Genomic DNA, 15,090 nt, shown 5'->3' with positions numbered 1-15,090 from the left:
TGAAGGGCACTATTGAATGAAAAAACATGATACTTAGGCAAAATAAGAAAATTGTACACATCTCCATACTGTTCAAAAGTTTTCACCCCCGGCTCTTAATGCATGGTTTTTCCTTCTGGAGCATCAGTGAGTGTTTGAACCTTCTGTAATAGTTGCATATGAGTCCCTCAGTTGTCCTCAGTGTGAAAAGATGGATCTCAAAAACAAACAGTCATTGTTGGAAAGGGTTCAAATATACAAAAATACTGTAAAACCAAAGAATTTGTGAAATCTGAAGGATTTTTCTGAAGAACAGCAGACAGTTTAACTGTTCAGGACAAACAAGGGACTCATGAACAACTATCACTAAACAAAAAAAACACAGCTGTGGATCATTCAGGTAATGAAAAAAAGTCCTTTTTATAAATTCAACTATTATTTTCTCTTGTGCACTATTTATGTAAACATCTTCGGTGTGAAATATCTTATTCAGGTCAGTAATATATATAAAAAATAACATGAATTTTGTATAATCCTTTTTATTTTGCTAATTTAATTCACATTTTGCAGATTTTACAGTGTTGGAACCAGTGTTTAGAAAAGTCAAGCTTGAGGTTGCTGTATCCGATATATATTCACATCATCAATAAAATTCTATTAACATGCTATTTTAATATGCAATGGTAATATGCTTATAACTTGACTAATGAATTATATTGATAGGCAGAACAATTCTTGTCTACTGTGATTTATGTTATTAATATGCACAACTTTTTTTTAAACATTGGTGTTTATCATATTGCTGATGCCACATTGAAAACAATACATGCAATGCAAACTTTTACTTCATGTTGCATTTACCATCTCTTAGGTAAAATCATTATAATGCAAGGCATCAGTGCATCTGCATGCACTACAGTAATGCAGGGCAGGTTTCAATTGGCAAGGTTCAGAGGTCAGTTGGTCAGAGTTCATCATTTCTCTCACACTTAGACTAAGACACACACTCACACATACACACACAAACACACACACACACACACACACACACACACACACACTCACACATACACACACAAACACACACACACACAAACACACACACTCACACATACACACACAAACACACACACACATAAACACACACAGTCTGGGCAGGTGCAGCCCCTGAGAGAGAGGGATGGAGGCCCTTTGCCTCTCCCACCTCTTCACGCTGCTCAACCGCAAAATAAGAGGGGTGTGAAAGGGTGCACTCCAAAAAGCCATCACCTGCTCCCTACAATTTGACCAAACACTCGCTTAAATATGCACAGACATACGTCCACCAATCCCTACTCACCAGGAGCTGAGCAATCACGCTTCAGACTGGCAAAACATTAACATACACACATCAAGCATGGACAGCGACAAACAAGAGGAAGCTTGGTCTCAAAGGACTATTTCCAAAATCAGAAAAGATCACTTCATCCAGTTTTGATCTATATTTAAAACTATCAGAAAGTGTTGTTTTGTAAGATTGGAATGTAAGTATGTGTACTATTTAATACATGCCTATGATCCCAAAAAGTCTTAAAACTAATGATTCCACAAATAATTGGGTGGCCCTTAGCTATTATGTACTTACATCTAAAAATAAGTACAATGTACTTAATGTGGTCATATTGCATTGCAAAACACTTTTGCTTCTATTAAGGTGGGATATGGGTAAGGTTAGGAACAGGTTTGGTGGTATGGGTAAGTTTAAGGGTGGGTTAGGGTGTAAAGGATGGGTCAACATTGGTAATTACAGAAATTAATTACAAATGTAATTACATATCGTTTTTTTACAAATATATGCAATGTAAAAAACATGTATGTACACAATAAGTACATTAAATGATTAATTTAAATGTAAGTACATAGTAGTTAAGGCCACCTAATGTAAAGTGGGACCAAATAATTCAATATTTGGTTGGACTTTATTTTAAGGTGTCCTTGTTACAGTGTGATTATACATTTAAGTACTTAGTAATATTATTTAACTACATGTACTTACTATATGGTTAGGGTTAGGATTAAGGTTTGTCTTAGTGTTACTTGCATGTAATTATGCATAATTACTTGTCATTATAATAGTAAGCACATGTAATGTGTAACAAGGACACCTTAAAATAAAGCATTACTGAACATTTGTAAACAAAAGTGACAGGTAAAGTGTCTACTTTAATGTTACTCATAACTTATTTGACAATAAAAAGTCAAAATAGGTTAAATAATGTTCTATCACATTTAGCGTAACAAATACATTTGTGTAAAAATGAAACAACTTGCTTATTCTGGCCTGTACTTATTAAAATATACAAAAGAAATAATGATTATATTACATTTGATCATATTTTGTTCAAGTTTTTGAAATTTCTTGATGACAAATGGGCAAAACCTAACAGCTTGGCAAAAATTGGTAAAGACACAAAGAAAATGACACTGAATGAGTTTTGGGGGCTGTAATGCTTAAATAGAGTATTTTAATGTTTGTAATGTTTTAAGTTAAACATGACACATTAGGAAAATGTTGATGCTTGAAAGTCCCTTTTCATCTTTTGACTTTTTAAATTGTTTAAACATTACATGTAGAAGTGGGCAATCAAGTCTTTGTTTATTCATTTGTTTTGGGTCAGATGAAGGGTCTGATTGATTAAAAGAATGGGGAAGGAAATGTTTGTATTGGTATTTGTATTGTGTTTTCTGTCTCTTCAAATAAAAAAAAATATCTGTTGTTCTTTAAATGGTTAGTACCCTTCATTGTCATTACTGCTAATCCACAACTGGTAGTTTGGCAAAGTTTGTATCTAGATTAGGGTTATCCAGTCCAATACTGCAAACAGCAAAACATGAAAACACTCTGATCCAGATTAAACTTTTTGAACAAGCGGGTGCAGAAGTTAGGGCCTGAGAAACAAAGAGGTGTATTCTACAATAATTTGCAAGATTCACTAAAATGACTGTTAGAGATTATTGTTATTGTCATCACACCACAGGATCCTTCACCAAACTCGCATTACTAATTAAAAACAGCAAGAGGTCAAATATCAAAGTCTTCAAAGAAGACATCATTGTCATGCCAATGTTAACCAAATCAGATCACTATACGATGGAGTCTCCTACAGAGAGTCTTGGTCATTAATGCAAAACATGGGAAGATGAGTTATCATATCTGGGTTTTCATTTTTTAAAGCTTTATAACCACGTAGTTTGCTGAAACGATGGTTAAAAGGTTTAAGAGGAGGTAAAATGAGGAGTCTTAGTTGAGAGAGATGGGAGAACAATTTTTTAATATTGACCAAAACTTCAACAAAGACAGCCAAAATCCTAATATTACATTCTACACTGTAAAAAAGGTTGTTTCAACTTAAAAAGTAAGTGTTCATGCTGCCTTAAAATGTTAAGTTTACTTAACTGAAATACTTAAGTGGTCACGTAGTACAACTTTACATTTTACGCTGACTAAACTTAAAATTTTAAGGCACTTAAAATTCAAATTAAGTTGAAACTACTTTTTTTTTTACAGTGTACAAAAGGAGTATTGCTGGTATGAATGGTTTGAGTGATTTGGCCAAACGATGGATGTGGTTAAAGAGTGAGAGAAGGAGAAATTAGAAATATTGGTTGCAAAGACAAAACAGTTGGGAGAGACTGGAGGAGATTTTCCAAAATTACATCTAAAATACACACAAAGAACTGCACAATAAACACAAACCCAATCGACAAACCACAAAACCACTGACTGAAACTCAAAATCTTTAACAAAGACAGCCAAAAGGCAAATATTACATTCTACAAAAAGAGTATTGCTGGTATGAATGGTTTAAACATCCTAAATTTACATTGGTCATGGCCATAGAGTTTGATGATTTGGCCAAACGATGGATGTGGTTAAAGAGCAAGAGGGGTAGAAATGAGCAATCTTAGTTGAGAGAGATGGGAGAACATTTTTTAACAATGACTGATATTTCAGCAAAGACAGCCAAAAGCCAAATATCAAAGTCTTCAAAGTCTATAGCTTGTATGGATGCTTTGAGCGTCTGAAATTTTCCTTTTCATCATGACCATAGAGTTTGCTGAATCGGGTCTCCAAACAATGGATGTGGTTAAAGAGTAAAAGAAGGAGAAATTAGAAATATTGGTTGCAAAAGAGGAGATTTTCCAAAAGTACATCTAAAATAAACACAAACAACTGCACAATAAACACAAACCCAGTCAACAAACCACAAAACCACTGATTGAAACTCAAAATCTTTAACAAAGACAGCCACAAGCCAAATATTAAATTCTAAAACAAGGGTATTGCTGGTATGAATGGTTTGAGTGCCATAGAGTTCACTGATTTGGCCAAACGATGGATGTGGTTAAAGAGCAAGAGGAGGGGAAATGAGGAATCTTAGTTGAGAGAAATGGGAGAACAATTTTTAACATTGATATTTCAGCAAAGACAGCCAAAAGCCAAATATCAAAGTCTTCAAAGCCTATACCTTGTATGGATGCTTTGAGCGTCTGAAATTTACATTGGTCATGCCACATCATGGCCATAGAATTTGATGAATCGGCTCGCCAAACGATGGACGGGAGTTAAAAGCGAGAGCAGGAGAAATGAACAATCTTGTTCCCAAAGGCAACAGTTGGGAAAAACTGGAAGATTTTTACCAAAGGAACTTCTAAAATACACCCAAAGCACCAATGCAATCCACAAACCACAGTATCATTGACCGAAGCTGAAAATCTTCAACAAAGCCAGACAAAAGCCAAATATCAAAGTCTTCAAAGAGCCTATTGCCTGTATGCATGCTTTGAGCGTCTGAAATTTACATTGGTCATGGCCATAGAGTTGAGGGAATCGGCTTGCCAAACGACGGACGAGAGGAGGGGAAACAAGGAATCTTAGTCGCATATGCATCAGCTGAGAGAAATGGCAGGACGGTTTCTGAAATACACACAAACAGCTGCATGGTAAGCACCGAGCCAGTCGACGAGCCACTGACCGAAAGTCAGAATCTTCAGCAAAGACAGCCAAAAGCCAAATATCAAAGTCTTCAAAGAGCCTATTGCTGGTATGCATGCTTTGAGCATCTGAAATTTACATTGGTCATGGCCATAGAGTTAGCTGAATTGGCTGTGAGAAGAACAGAAAGCTAAAGAAGGAGGTGAGGGAGGTTGTGCTTTGACTCCTCGCTCCTCCCAGCTGCAGCCCAGCTGCCCCCCCTCCATTGTGGCCGTGAGTGAGTGTGTCCTCCCGTTTAACAGTGCTGGAATGTCGCTCCTCCACACCACTGATGGATGAGACCTTGTTTCACACTCCTCTGCCCCTCCCTCTGAATGCCTCTTTCTCTCTTTTGGACCCTCTCTCCTTTCATCAGACTCTTTTATTGCCGGACCAATAAAAGTCACCCATCCTTCACTTTTTTTTGCGTATTTGAGTGTGCGTCTTGTGTCTTGGAGATGAGGGCTGTATGGAGAGTGTGTCATGTGCATACAAACACCTACGCAAAGGCAAATGAAAGCTCCAGGCTCAAAAAAATATATAGTTGCACCAAAAGTGTCTGGACCTACAAGCCAGCTAAAAACAAACTGCATTAGCCTCAAATTTGTCCAAATCATGTGTCATTAGTGACCCTTTGAAATAATCAATAATTATTTTATTAAAGTGTGTGGAAAAATTGTGTTTTCTAGTCGGTGGCATAATGTGTATACTGAATTAACATATCTCTGCAGTCATAAAAATGGTTATATATCTTAGCCCAGCTATTTTAAACTGTTTGATCACATTCTAGAGTGCTATTATGCATAAAAAAAATCCTTATACAACATTGATAGGAATACAAAAATATCTAATCAATGTATTTCAAAATTGTTACTTTATTGTAACGTATATCATCAAATTGTTATATTAGTGCTACCAGTATTGCAACATCAATATTGTAACAAATTTGTAAAATTTTCATCAACTTTCATCTTCTCATGGTGCAAACAGGAAATAAACTTTTCTGGTCATGTGACAATTTGCACTAATCATGTGAAACTGCACATATTTAATTGAGACCCTTTATTTTATTTTATTTTCATATTTGCAAGAAGTGCACTAAAACACCAGTCAGTAAAGAGTTTAGAGCTTTTAAAATGAAATCTTTTTTTATGGTCACAATTGTGTCCGGTGGGATTAAATGCATGAGTTAAAAATGCATTCTGTCTTTAAAGGATTAGATCACTTCCAGAATAAAGGTTTCCTGATCATTTACTCACCCCCATGTCATCCAAGATGTCTTTCTTTCTTCAGTCGAAAAGAAGTTACGGTTTTTGAGGAAAACATTCCAGGATTTTTCTCCATATGGTGGGCTTCAAAGGGGATCAATGGGTTGAGGGTCCAAATTGCAGTTCCAAAATCCCAGCTGAGGAATAAGGGTTTGACCTAGTGAAACGATAATGTTTTTTAATGTATACACTTTTTAACCACAAATCTTGCACTAGCTCTGGATATTTGCAAGTGTGACTTCACAAATGATGTAATCATGTTGGAAAAGTCACGCACAGTTTCTCGTCTTCGGTTCAGAAAGTTCGGGTAGGGTAAAAAACACCATCTCATTTTCTCCTCCAATCTTTAAATCATCCAACATCGTTGTTTTATACTTTTACAAATAAAGGTTCCAAAAAGCTGTTTTTGCAGTGATGCAATAGAAGAACCATTTTTGGTTCCCCAAAGAACCTTTCGGTGAACAGTTCCAAAAATAACCATTTTGAAGGACCTTTTCTGCATTTGAAAGGTTCTTTATAGAACCATTAAATTGCACATATACATTTTGTAAATTTTTGGTAAATATATCTATACATGTCTATTTGTAAATTCCTGCTTTAGTAAACAGCTACCTGTATATTTTGTTCATATCTATCTGCAATTCCTGATTATAGCTAACAGCAAACTGTATATTATGTTCCTCTATTTGTACATTCCAATTGTTAATAGCGCCTGTAAATTATGCCCACAGTACTTTCATCTGTAAATATTTTCCATAGCTTCTCCCTGTACATATCTCCTATAAGTGCACTTATAACTTATAAATTAAACCTATATCCTGAACTTGCTGCTTATTGCACTCCTGGTTAGACCTAAAATGCATTTTGTTGCCTTGTACTTGTACATGCGTAATGACAATAAAGTTGAATCTAAAGTTTTCTAAAATGTTTAGTTTAAATATGCAAAAGAGCCATTATTTAGTGAAATATGCACTAATTTGCAGACATTTCTAGTGCAAAAATCTAAGCAGGGAATTTTCGGTATCTAATTTTTGTCACTCCATAATTCAGAAAATACTTTAAACAAACAGAAAACACGATATTTTCACAATTTTGGGGGGAATAAAATGTTGTATATAACCAAGCAAATTCTATACGATTAAATCCCTCTATAAAAACCTTCAGGATATAAAAATAAAAATGTAAAGTTTGGTGTGTGTAAGTGCTACTGAAGTGGAGATTTATGACTCAGTGTAGGAGAAAAAACTCATTTTGAGAAAACGGCCTTTAAAAATATGGATTATAATTGAAATCTATTGACACAAATAGATAAAGTGCTATAAAACAAACACGCAACAGTGTCTTCTGGATGTTTTCTTTCCACTAGTCTGAAAAAACACTTTATGAAAAACCAAACTGCCCAAAATCTCAAATTTGACAGGTGCTTGAAAAAACTTTTGTCTCTCCCCTTAAAAATGTACGTTTTTTTTGTAAGGGGCGTTTGACTTTCTTTGCAAGTTTGCTTTATAAACACGGGGTCGGTGCTTTCGCCAATGTCATGCGTGCATGGTTACATGAGGTGTGAGGTTGAGCTACTGCAAGACAAGCATTTGTGGTTAAAATTGTGGTATATAAATTTATTTATTTATTTATTTTTAGAACATGACCAATCGTTTCACTAGACAAGACAATTATTACTCAGCTGGGATCATTTAGAGCCCTTTGAAACTGCAGTTTGGACCTTCAACTTGTTGGCCACCACTGAAGTTCATATGGAGAAAATACTGAAATGTCTTTCTCAAAAACCTTAATTTATTTTCAAAAGAAAAAAGAAAGACATAAACATCTTGCATGACAGGGTTGAGTAAACTATCAGGAAATTTTCATTCTTGAAGTTAACTGATTCTTGATTTTCAGTGGCGTTAGATGCTGCATTACCGGCTATCAGCAAGAATCAGCATGAACATCAAGTTGTATGTACAGTTCATTACACTGATACTAATTAGTTTACCAGTTACAAAACAAACAAGCAAACAAAAAACAAAGCAATGCATCACTATTCAGGATTGTCTCCATCATCAAGTACCTTGTGTATGCCATATGATGTTTAGGATTGTATTTTGTCTTCTGCACTGTATAAGGTTAACAAAACACAAAAGTAAAAAATAAATAAATAAATAAACATTTTTAAGTTCCGTCAACAATGTCTCATAGGTTCTTAAAAATCATCATAAATTCTTTGTTTTGTCAACTTGAATTAGTTTGTTCACTAAATGCAAACTGCCTTAACCAATACATTAATCAAGACAATTACATATTTGCTGCAATTTTCAATTACACTGTAAAAAGGGAATTGCTAAAACACACACACACACACACACACACACACACACACACACACACACTGGTTTACACACACACACACACACACACACACACACACACACACACACACACACACACACACACACACACACACACACACACACACACAATATGATGCATTCAGAATTTACTGTACTACTGTATTAAAAATTGTCCAAAGCAACACTACTTTGTTTTGTTGATCTGAATTTGTTTTCTAAATGCAAACTGCCTCATTTAGTGAATACATTAATCAAGATAACTGCAGATTTCTTGTCCATCCAAATTTTTATTTGACTTTCTTTTGTATTTCGAAAAAAAAAAAAAATCTTTTTTAATGCGAAGTGCCATTTATTTTACCTTATGTGAACATCATCCACTAAAAATCAGCTTAAAACCACCTGGTTTGACTGAGAAAATTAGTTTGCAAATTCCACTTGGCAAGACATATTGTACTTAATGCACTGCAAAAAAAAAAATGCTTTTCTAGCTTGGATTTTTTGTCTTGTTTCCAGCCAAAATATCTAAAAATTCTTAAATCAAGAAGGATTTTCTAGATGAGTAAAAATTATTGTCTTGTTTTCAGAAAAAAAAAGTCAAAATTAAGCGCATTTTTGCTTGAAACAAGCAAAATAATCTGCCAATGGGGTAAGAAAAATAATCATGTTTTCTGTTTGAAATAAGATTTTTTTGCTTACCCCATTGGCAGATTATTTTGCTTGTTCTAAGCAAAAAAACTCACTTAATTTTAACTAGTTTTTTCCGTAAACAAGAAAATAATTTTTACTCGTCTAGAAAATCCTTCTTGATTTAAGAATTTTTTGATATTTTGGCTGGAAACAAGACAAAAAAAACCTAAGTAAGAAAAGCATTTTTTGCAGTGTGCAATGAAAATCAGACTCTTCTAAACTAAACATAAAGCCATTGTTTGCTTCTATCTGCATATGAACCTTTCACTACTCTGACAAGATTAATTCAAATGGTTCCACACAATTAAAAACGAGGTCTTACCATTCAGTAAAATCCACACAAGTTTCAATCGTTTATGTAAAATCATCATAACATTCGAATCTAATGCTCTGGCCCAGTGGGCGACTAATATGCTGAATTCAGCTTCGCTCAGCTCTAATGTGGCACCGGTGTGACCCTCTGGATATAAAACGGTCTTTTATTGAGCAGCAGGTCAGCTCTGTTGGCTGACAGTTCCGTTGGGAAGTTTAAAGAGAGTTGTTTAAAAAGTATTATTAGAGAGCGGTTACACAACACACAGCGCATAAGAGCACAACATTCCCACCAGAGTCAAAGCACTCATATCACTGAGTCATACTCAACCACACTGCTGGAATACAGAGACAAACATCTACACATCACATACACAGAATGCAACATGGCCAGATTAATAAATAAGGCAATATAGAAACATGTATGTGTCAGTTCTTATGTTAAGTATGCAATTATATAATTAACATGTCAGCAGTGTTGCTCTTTAAATCATTAAACTGCTGTTAATAATTGTAAATTATATTTAAAGAAGAACAATAACAGAATGTCCTCTGTTAGCAAATTTTTAAAATATTATGTGCAACACTTATGAACAATGATTTTGGAAAATCATTGAGTATGGGAGACTAATGAAACATCTGATAAATTAAAAAAGAAAGGATGAGAGAAGAAAGGAAATGTGTAATTTATGCTTCAAATAAAAAAAAGCAATTGATTTCAATTTCATTGATTCATTCGATTATTCCAACTTTGTTGTTTTTACACTAAAAAAAAGTGTCAAATGAACAGAATTGAAATGTAAAGAAAGAAAGAAAGAAAGAAAGAATGAAAGAAAGAAAGAAAGAAAGAAAGAAAGAAAGAAAGAAAGAAAGGAGAAATTTGAAATTATTGTTTAAGAACTTTTTACTTTGTACTTTTGTTAAAGCACTTTATTAATCTTTACATTTATATTCAGTTGTGTTTTTTGGGTCTATTTTTCTAGATGGTTTAATTATTCGGAGTTCATTGCAAGTCAACAGTTCTTTGGGAATAGTTTATAGAATACTCATCCATTCAATATCTTTTACATTTCAATTAACTACAAAATCACAGTATGTTAATGCTAGAAACTCTGTTTTCGGTTTTGAAAGCATGTATGTATTGATTTGAAATGTGTAAAAAATAGTGACAAATATGAGGTCAGAGTTGTTAATGAGTGTCAGACAATGCAAAATAATCATAAGTTTTGGTAAATGTTTTATTAGTATTATCAAATGTTTTTAAGATAAAACTTCACTAGTTAGAAACATTTCAATTGGGGTAAATTGAGGGAAATAAGAAAGAACCACCTGAAATATTTCTTAATAAGATACTTCGTTTTCCATTTTGGAAATTATTGCATAATGTCCAGAAACATGGCAACGTCCACTCAAAACAAATAGTAAAATGATGTAAAATGTACCCTTTGTTCATCTAATTTTTATGATAGATAAAGGAAAATAAACTACCATGATTTCCATCTCTCTCATATTGTAAAACTGATTTCAGTATTTTATTTATTATACAAGGATAACAATATGTAATAGAGAAATGTAAAATGCACTACAGGTATAACCCACATATACTATATTGCCATATGATTTTTCACATGAACCATAATATATTTAAAACACAATGAAAAGTATTTAATAGTCTAATAGTCATCCTCATTCATCATGAGACAAAAGTATGAGAGCATGGAGAAAACAGGGACTTGCCAAAGTGTTCCTTGTGCTGTCAGGCTGAGCTTTTGTGTTTTCACTGGTGAGGCTTGCTGGTTCCCACTCCTGCAGAAGATATGGATTAGAGAAGTTCATTAGAACTATTACAATCCAATGGCTGATCATTAGAGAAATTAAGCACTTGTTATTTATTTATTCTGCATTCTGTGCTGCATTTAAATAAAATAAAGGTGGTTGGAAGATAGAGATGAGTCAGACAGAAGATCAGCACAATGCAGCTGATATCTTCATTTACTTGTTAAATATGAATTGCTTACACAATTTGAATAATGCATATTGCAACAATGCATAAAGGAAAACAGCATGAAAATGTTATCATCCTTGTATAATAATGGATGCTGTATTAAAACAATTTAACACAAAAATCAAGCTTTAAATGTAGCATTAGAAAGGAAACATATATGTATGTGACCTTGGTCTTAAGTAGCACATTTGTAGCAACAGCCAAAAATATATTGCATGGGTTTAAATGATCGATTTTTCTTTCATGCCAAAAATCATTAGGATATTAAGATCATGTTCCATGAAGGTATTTTGCAAATTTCCTAGCATAAATATATCAAAACTTAATTCTTGATTAGTAATATGCATTGCTAAGAACTTCATTTGGACAACTTTAAAGGTGATTTTCCCAATATTTAGATTTTTTGCAGATTGCAGATTTTCACATTTCTAAATATTATCCCAACAAAACATACATCAATGCAAAGCTTACTTAGCTTTCTGATGATGTATAAATAACATTATGACTGGTTTTACATAAAAATGCACATTATGTGTGACCTGTACCACAAAAAAGTCATAAAGGCCATTAAAACTAAAATGCTGAATAAATAAGCTTTCCATTGATGTATGGTTTGTTAGGATAGAACAATATTTGGCTGAGATACAACTATTTGAAAATATGAAATAGCCAAAAATACATTGCATGGGTTAAAATTATAGATTTTTCTTTCATGCTAAAAATCTTTAGGATATTAAGATCATGTTCTATGAAAGTATTTTGCAAATTTCCTAGCATAAATATATCAAAACGTAATTCTTGATTAGTAATATGCATTGCTAAGAACTTCATCTGAACAACTTTAAAGGCGATTTTCACAATATTTAGATTTTTTTTTTTGCACCCTCAGATTCCATTGCCTCTCAGCTAAATATTATCCTAACAAACCATACATCAGTGCATAGCGTATTTAGTTATTTATTAATAACATTATGACTGGTTTTACATTGGATTTTAATTTCCGCATACAAATGTGACCTGAACCACAAAACCAGTCTTAAATATCATGCTCCATGAAAATATTTTGCAAATTTCCTAGCATAAATATATCAAAACTAAATCTTTGATTAGTAATATGCATTGCAAAGAACTTCATCTGAACAACTTTAAAGGCGATTTTCTCAATATTTCGATTTTTTTTTTTTTTTTTTTGCACTCTCAGATTCCATTGCCTCTCAGCTAAATATTATCCTAACAAACCATACATCAGTGGAAAGCGTATTTAGTTATTTATGAATAACATTATGACTGGTTTTACATTGGATATATATTTAATTTCTTTATTAAAACTATAGAAAGCTAAGAAATGCTTCTGACAAGCTGAATGGACGGAAACAAGGATGTTTTCATTTTTTCAATGCGATAGTTTTGCGCTATTAATGTCTGCAGGTTTTCTAAAACTTAAATGTGTTTTCGTTGCTTTGGTGAAATATCTTCAGCTGAATGTTACTACGTCGCCCCCTGTTGATAAAGCAAAGCAACAGCGATTAAAGTACTACTAGATCGAAGCTCATGCTCGCAGGACTGATTCTCCATTAGGTCTACTTTGCTGTAATGCCATTTTAAATTATTGGGGGAAAGGTTCCAGCATCCCCGAATCAGCTGCATTAGCGCACTAACAGCACTGAAATACACACTTGACAGTTCTCATCCCCATCGGCAGCCGACCAAAGTAATCTCACAACATCTGCACTATGAATATCATGGTTTTGAGGAGAGGTGCCTGCTGTGTGTCAGTATGCATATCTCTCAGAGTGAGTGAGTGCGTGCGTGCACGAGCGCATAACTGCACAAGAAGGCGTAGCTGTGCGCGCGCGCGTGTGTTTTGTCTGTCAGTCAGTCCAATCCTTGTAAAACCACTTGAAGCAGAGAGAAATGTGATTGGGCATTAGAAACATAAAAGGGAAACAAGGGCAGTAATGAATTTAGGGAAAATGAACCCTAATGGCACTGGCATTACTCGTGTTCCATATAACAAATTATTGGAAATTTGACAAGCACACCAATTTAACTCCTCATGTCTGCCGGGGAGCTCGACGGAGTCCTCTTCGCCTCGCCACAGCAAGACAATTTCGGCTCATTTTCCTATTTATAACAATAGAACCAGCCATTAAGACAAATTAATGTCATTATCAAGTCCCTATGAAAATGACAACTACCTGCGTTTCGAGCAGCTTTAGTGGCTATTCACGATAATGAAATCCGCTGTACAGCTACTGAAAAGAAACACTCCAAGTAATTATTTTCTAGTAGCTTGTTTGTCTGCCGGCCGTTCGTTTGCTTTCAGCTCAATTATCGGTGCGAGCGGTGGCGTGGAGGCGCGGAGAGAGCGGTACGGGCCGCCGAGCGAGAGGCCTAATTGGCCAATTACCGTCCCGTTCCAGGGCTTTTAGCTCGAGCTGAGTGGGGAGAGCGAGCGCGCGGCCCGGAGTACTCCAGCGCCGAGCTACACACACACGCACTCGGATACTCACACACAGACAGACTCCAACAGAGATAGAGAGAGAGACACGAGAACCAACATCATCACCACACACCCACATAAAAGTCGGCGGATAACACAGACGCGTAATGTGAACCCGTGGCAGGCCAAGCGAACTTGCGCTTCGTTTTCAAAATAGCATTAAGTCTACTGTTTTGTAGCAGCAGTGGAGCTATATGCTGAAGGAATGCACTGTGAAAAAGTATAACTGCGGTTAACTTAAGCTGCATATGCAGAGCTACTGATTACTCCCTAAAAAGTAACTAATTACGTTACCTAGTTACTTTTTATGCAAAGTAATGCGTTACGTTACTTTTGCGTTACTTTTTAAATCTGTTTGTTTTTACTATAAAAGTTTTATTTTTGGCAAAAGTAAAAACCTAAGCCTCAGGCTTAGAGAAAAGTAGATTTATGTCTGTACAGTAGACCGCAGAAGAACAAATGTCAACTCTTGAGCAATAAAAAAGGATCTTGAGTAATTTTTGCTTATTAGTATGGATGAATTGGATCATCCCGAAGGTTGGCAGCAAAGACATCGGTTAATAAAATGGGATTAAATATGTAAAGGATATTTGTATTAACATGTTAAATTATTGCAGGTTTGCTTCGAATTTCAGCGTTTTTATTTATTTTGAAGAACACTTATTCCATTAATTATTAATTAATTTCCAATCTGAATCATAACAAAAAAGATATGCAACCCCACAGCTAGATTTTTTTTTGTCTAATTTAATTCTAAAAACTTTTGTAGAAAGGATGCTGAAAAAAAGGAAAAAGTAATGTTCCCATCATACATTACTTCCAAATTTAGGCACTTAACTTAACACCATAATCCTCACCAAAAATATCAAAGTTCATTACAACTGCCAAGGTGACAAATTGTGTAATTGTATTCAGAGGTGGGTAGAGTACCCAAAATCTGTACTCAAGTAAAAGTACAAGTACTTATGGAAATATTT

This window comes from Garra rufa, chromosome 5 (genome assembly GCF_049309525.1).
Source record: "Garra rufa chromosome 5, GarRuf1.0, whole genome shotgun sequence".
Classification (NCBI taxonomy): domain Eukaryota; kingdom Metazoa; phylum Chordata; class Actinopteri; order Cypriniformes; family Cyprinidae; genus Garra; species Garra rufa.
This window is presented reverse-complemented; position numbering follows the sequence as displayed.